Consider the following 5,791-nt stretch of genomic DNA (forward strand, 5'->3'; position numbering starts at 1 on the left):
AAAAGGAATTGGTATTATTATTAAGAAATAATCTGTCCCCACCAGGGGGGTGGAAATAGTTTCTTTTGTTTTTCAGACACTCTACAACCATGCTGGCGCCAGCGGAAGAATAACCCAGAATACAATGGATCTATGTTTTGTGGTGTTTGTCTGTAGTGTTGGTCTTGCTGCTAGCATGAGGTGGATGGGGGGTGGCTCCAAAAGGCTGACCTGGGGCGAGGGGGAGATGTGTGTGGGAATGCAAAATGCTCAACTGGGAGGCCAGCACCTGGGTAATGGCTACTATGGTGCCTGGAAATAGAACGGCAACTAAGGTGGGCCCCACAAGCCCTATGGGAATAATGAGAAGGGGAGGAGCTCACTGGGAATCAATGGAGGGGTGTGAAAAATGGTGCACATCAAAGGAAATGTTTGGCCGTGCCCCTCTCCTATGACTATGCAGGAGCAGGATCCATGGCCTATGGCAAGGGGTTGACAATTGGGTGTACTGTGTAGGAGGGGTTTTGCTGGAAATGTACATATTTCTGGGGGCACAATTACACCAGCCCCAACCAAACTACACACATCTATATGCTGCTATCTGGACTTTGGTGCACAAATGGATCTGTAAATCTTATTGCTGTGAATAACTGAAGCAGGGCATACCACCTGATTCCATACCAAGTGGTTACGTTGGTTTGGACAATAACCCATTTCTCTGTGGACATTCAATGGACTTATAATATGGACAAAAGCACGTAAAACCTGCAGGGGCAACTTGCTGCAGCTGCCAGCAACGGGACACATTAAGATCCTGACCCTGTCGAAGGAGGAGAGGCAGTGTTTCGGTCGTGGCTCGGACGTGGGACCATACTGCAGTGGTCAGGACTCGGTGTTGCTGTGCATTGTATATTGTTAACAGCACTTGTGTCACGCTGCATGTGCAGATAACCTATAAGTAACGTAGTGAGCCCTTCCCACCCCGCAGTGTGCAAGACAACCCGGGCCCAATCTAATGGGAAGTCTGGGACACTAATTGGACTAGGTGTGGTATGCCCCTACGAGAGAAGGTGCAGGGCACGGTACTACACAAGGGGCAGTGGGACAAATGGAATATCGACACCTTCCACCTTGATGCCTGGCCCGACGAGGAAATGTGTCGCCCTCTGTCCTGTGCTTTTCCAGGGGTACCTGGGCAGGAGGCTCGCAAATGAACAAGAAAAACAGGGGGCGGAGTGTTAGGCTAGAGCTAGTCAGGCCTGTCTGCAAAGGCCTGGACTGTAAGAATGTAGGTGTATTCTTATCACTTCGCTAGTTACAGAGATATAAAAGAAGGGATCAAAGATCACTGTCTGTGGAATGGCCTTCTCTTACTGCGACAGGCTAAGGCCTTCAGCCAAGATGTAGTTAGGCAGCCATATGCTGGGAAGTGTCTGGTCACATCCTCACATTCCAAACTAGTCACATTGAAATAAGGTGCTATTGGGGTGTTAGGAATACAATCCTGCCCTGATATTCCTGTCACCTCCAGAGAAAGAGAAGAGCCTAGAAGATGTAAAGGAAACCTGGTTTGATAGCGTCCTGTCTGGCAAGAACTCACTTATCAATAGACACAGCTGGAAAACCCTTATGTCTGTATAAATGTAGTGGTGAAATCCTCACTTCTGTATTGTTTTGTATGTTTATTTGCATGGTCTCTGTCTGGTTCTGTGATTGTTTCTGTCTGCTGTACAATTAATTTTGTTGGGTGTAAACCAATCAAGGTGGTGGAATATACCGTAATAGGTTAAATAACCATGTTACAATATGTTAGCACTGGATAGTTAAATTTCAGTAAAATGACTGGTTAAGAAATAGCTAAGCAAAACTCAGGTTTTACTATATAGTCTGCAGTCAATCGGGAAGTAAATGGGGGAGAATGGGAACAGGGACTGGGGGAACTGGGATCATGTTTTGCTAAAGGGGGAAATGGGAACAGCGGATGGGAACAGGGACACAGGCAAGGCTCTGTGGTGTCAGAGCTGAGAAGGGGGACAGTAAGGAAGGAAACTGGAATCATGATTCCTGGAAGTTCACCCCAATAAACATCGAATTGTTTGCGCCTTTGGACTTGGTACTGCTGCTCTCTGTTCATGTGAGAAGGACCAGGAAGTGAGAGGGTGAAGGAATAAGCCCCTAACACCAAATATCCTAGACATTCCCAGACTGGTGTATCTCTAATCTGGTCTTAAAAACCTCCAGTGAAGGAAATTCCACAGCCTCCCTTGGAAGCCAATGCAAGGCAAACACTGACCAAAACAACGCTGCACACACACACGCTGGGCTTGGGGTTAAGAGGAGAGGCAAGAATTCAAACAATCTGGGTTCAGTTCCCAGTTTTGCCCCAAATTCTCCATGCAAACTTGAGCAAATTACTTCAGCTCTCTGAGCTTCAGGGTATGGCTACACTGGTGATTTGCAGCGCTGGAAAGCCTCCACCAGCGCTGCAATTAGTAAGTGGCCACACCTGCAGGGCACTTCCAGCGCTGCAACTCCCTGGCTGCAGCGCTGGCCGTACACCTCACTCAGCATGGGGAATAAGGATTCCAGCGCTGGTGCTGCAGCGCTGGTCATCAAGTGTGGCCACACACCAGCGCTGTGATTGGCCTCCAGGGTATAAGGATGTATCCCAGAATGCTTTTATAAATTACTCTCTTTGTTTTGTTATGCAGCCTCTCTTTGTTTTGTTGTGAACGAGCTCCATGAGCTCCGTTGCCATTGCTGCTTATCTAAAAACAAACAGAGCTCCTGTTTGCTGTGATCATCTGTACCTGGCTGTAAACAATCAAATGAGAGGTGGGCAGGGAGCGAATGAAACAGCGGGGAGTCGTGTTGGCTGCAGGCTGTTTGCAATAAAGAGTTAAGACTAAGGGGTCCGAAAATGTTCTGATTTTTCAAGGAAGGAAGCTAAACACACAGTGTTGGCTCCAAAATCCACTCTCTTTCTCCCCGCTCCCTGTCACACTAGACCCCTCCACCCCTCTTTTGAAAAGCACGTTGCAGCCACTTGAATGCTGGGATAGCTGCCCATAATGCATCACTCCCAACAGCGCTGCTAATGTGGCCACACACCAGTGCTGGTAGCTGTGAGTGTGGCCACACACCAGCGCTGCTCCTACACAGCTGGATGACCAGCGCTGCAAACCATAAGTGTAGCCATACCCTCAGTTTCCCCATCTGTAAAATGGAGAGCCGCCTCCCACCATTGGCCTATTTAGCCTTTCAGCTTTTTGTGGCAAGGCCTCTCTGTCCCTGTGGGCATGTCCACACTGCAGTCAGACACCGGCTGGCGCGTGCCCGCTGACTTGGGCTCACACGGCTCAGGCTGTGGGGCTGTTTAATTGTGGTGTCCATGTTCCGGCTGGGGCTGCAGCCCAAGATCTGGCCCCCTCCCACCTCGCAGGGTCCTACAGCCTGGCCCCAGCCCGAGCCCAGACACCTACACTGCAATTAAACAGCCCCTTCGCCTGAGCCCTGAGAGCCTGAGTCACCTGGCATGGGCCAGCTGGGGGTTTTAATGGCAGGGTAGAGATACCCTTTGTGTCTGTTCAGCACCTGTCACAATGGGGACCCTGATCTTGATCAGTGTCTGTGCAGAGCCCTGCACAACAGGGGCCTTATCTCAGTCGGGGGCTCTGCAACTCCCAGCATTACAGGATCCCGGATTTTGTTTAGGGGCCCTGCAGCATCTGGCAAAATGTGGGGGCAAGATCTCTATCAGAATCTGTGCAGTGCCCAGTATAGTGGTGCGACATGATCTGGGTCGGGGTCAGTGCAGTGCCAGACTCAACGGGGACACAGATCTCAGTTGAGATCTCTGAAGTGCCCAGCACAATGGAGGCAGTGGTTTGGGTCGCAGTCGTTCGCTACCTGCGACAAGGGGGGGCTGTGATCTCGGTCCAGGTCTCAGTTTTACCTGGCACAACAGTGGGGTCTGATCTCACCTGCGGTCTCTTCAGCGCCTGGCAGAACAGGGCCCAGATCTCAGTTGGGGTCTCTGCAGCAGCTGTCAGAACAGGGCCACGCTCAGTACAATAAGAGCCCCGATCTCAGTCACACACCTGGGGAGAAAAGCGGGAAGATTTTTGAGCATTAGATATCAGTATTTCAGAACTGAGGAGAAAATGGGGCACAAACTAAATATTTGCCAATATAAGAGGAAGCACCAACATCTGGGAGATTTTGTGTCACCATTTAACAGTTGAAGAGAAAAGATAGGAAATTGGAGGGGATTATACAAGGATATTGATTCAACAACAGAATGGGATGGATTCTTCTTGCCTCACACTCACATGGCCGGCAGGGAGCCCTGGGTGATGTCTTTTCACAGGGGAAAGGAGGGGGCTGGAGTGAGAAAGTCACTATCAGTGGGGAGGGGCTGGCAGTGGGGTCTGGGAATGTGACTAGCAGGTGGTGGGGGCTGCTGGGTGGGGCAGGGTGGGGAGGGGAAGTAGCTCAGACTGGAAACCTGGGGCTGGGCCGTCTCCATGGGGGACACTTGCTCCTCCCTCCCCTTCCTGGCCCTTCCCAGGCCCCCTTGCCAGCAGAGAGTGGCCCCCCCAGCCCAGCCCAGAGGTGTCCCTGTCTCAGGCCCCCCCCAGCCTCTGCCCATTCACCCTCTGCCCAGCTCAGGAATCCCTCGGGGGAACCATTTCCCACCCGCACAAGGACAAATCCCTGCAGGTGGAAATGGGGGAAACCCCCCAAACCTGAGACCTGAACTGGCCATTGGCAAAGGGGAGAGAAAATGGGGCACAATCGGGGGCAGGGAACTCTCAGGGGTTGGGGAGGGTCACCCTGGGCGCTGCTCGTGGCTCTCTAGGGAGAAGGGGCAGGACGGGGAGGAGGGGTCCCCACGGGAGGGGGCAGCGGTAAATCCGAGGATCTCAGCCCCCCCTTTCTCTCCCGCTCCTCGGGGTCACCTGCCCCCCCCCGCCATGTCCGGGCTGCACCGACATTTCCCGCCCGGTCTCAGCCCCCGCCCGGCCCCACGCAGGGACCCCAGTGGGGCCGGGCCCCGCCCCCCGGCACCCCCCGTGGGGCCCCAGGGCGGAGCCTGGCCGGGCCCGGGGGCGCTGGGCTCCTGCGGGGCAGCAGCCCGAGCCCCCGCGGGCGCTGCCCCAGGAGCAGATCCCGGCGCTGCGAGATGCCGGGTCCCCGGCACTGGGGCAGAGTCACCGCCCGGCCCCGCCCCGGGCTCGCTCCGGGCCTGGAGGCTGCAGCTCCGCAGCGGGGCGGGCGGAGCCCGGGCGTCTCCAGCGGGGCAGGGCCCGGGCCGGGCACGGGGGTTAATGAAGGGCTCTCCGCCGCGATCTGCGCATGCCCAGAGCCCCACCGGCACCAACCCTCCAACGGCCCGGGAGAGGCTCCAACGGCCCCGCGCGAGCCAGGCAGAGCCAACGCTCGTTCGCAGCCCGGTTCCGGCTCCTCTGCCGACGTCACTTCCGCTTCCGGGACAGTCAGGAACTACATCTCCCAGCCTCCCGGGGGCGCTTCTGCCCTCCGCAGCCCAGGTAAGGGAGGCCCCATCTCATGCCCGCCCCTCGCAGAGACCCCGCCCCCAGCCGGCGCCTCTCAGACCCGCCCCGCCCTGCGAGCAGCGGCCCCGCCCCCTCCCATGTGCCGGTCCCTGCCCGCGGCCGGGGCGCGTCCCCTCGCGCCAGAGCCCGAGACCCCGGAGCAGCTCGCGGGGCCCGAGACGCAGCGGCCTGTGGGGAGGCGGGGCCGGGCTCTGCCCGCAGCGAGGCCGGGAAGGGACCGGAGGAAAGTGCCC

Source organism: Mauremys reevesii, unplaced genomic scaffold (genome assembly GCF_016161935.1).
Source record: "Mauremys reevesii isolate NIE-2019 unplaced genomic scaffold, ASM1616193v1 Contig165, whole genome shotgun sequence".
NCBI lineage: Eukaryota > Metazoa > Chordata > Testudines > Geoemydidae > Mauremys > Mauremys reevesii.